The following is a 730-nucleotide window of genomic DNA, read 5'->3' as shown; positions in this document are numbered from 1 at the left end:
GGTGGTTTATCCTAGCATAGCAGGTATGAGGAGGCAAGTATTAAGACTTGTTCTTGTACTTAAGAGTATTGTCAGATTGTGTGAATCATTTCATCTCTCTGGACCTTAGTTTCTTTTATAATAATGCAGAGGGAATGGACTACATGCATGCTTCTCCAATATCAGTTGTTCACATATTACTTGCAAGATTTTTATCATATCTGTGCCAGTTTTGCCACCATTTAATGAACATCACTGTAAGTCAACTCAGTTTCCAAAACTTACGAGTCATGTGTATAAAATTTGTCTCTTTTTCTTTTTTTTTAAATATGTGGAACACTTCATGAATTTGTGTGTCATCCTTGCCCAGGGCCATGCTAATCTTCTCTGTATTGTTCCAATTATTTAGTATATGTGCTGCCAAAGCGAGCACTTGACTCTTTTCTTTCTAATTTTCATTAAAATAAAAACATTTTGCTTATATAAAACATGTTTCCCTATGAACTAAAATAATCTTCCATATCACTAGTGATACAGAACCAGATTTGTTTTCAATACTAGTATATATCGGAATTATGTTAAAACCTAATCGATATTGTTAGATATTTAGGATATAATTATGTAATCTATTATTTCAGAGAATGTTATTTTTATGACTCAAAGTAAAAGTCAAAATAGAAAATTTAAATTTAGGGGCGCCTGGGTGGCTCAGTCAGTTGAGCGACCGACTTCAGCTCAGGTCATGATCTCA

At 33.2% G+C, this 730-nt stretch overlaps 1 non-coding gene across 1 annotated transcript; it reads right to left on the bottom strand.

Annotated features, from left to right (window-relative positions):
• Positions 1-304: 304 nt before the first annotated feature.
• On the bottom strand, positions 305-412 carry LOC132679915 (U6 spliceosomal RNA). Its single transcript, XR_009610401.1, has one exon. It is a non-coding gene; the product is annotated as a U6 spliceosomal RNA (small nuclear RNA).
• Between the last annotated feature and the right edge of the window lie 318 nt (positions 413-730).

This window comes from Panthera onca, chromosome A2, assembly GCF_046562875.1.
Source record: "Panthera onca isolate mPanOnc1 chromosome A2, mPanOnc1 haplotype 2, whole genome shotgun sequence".
NCBI lineage: Eukaryota > Metazoa > Chordata > Mammalia > Carnivora > Felidae > Panthera > Panthera onca.
The sequence above is the reverse complement of the archived record's forward strand: the minus strand, read 5'-3'. Positions and strand labels throughout refer to the sequence as shown.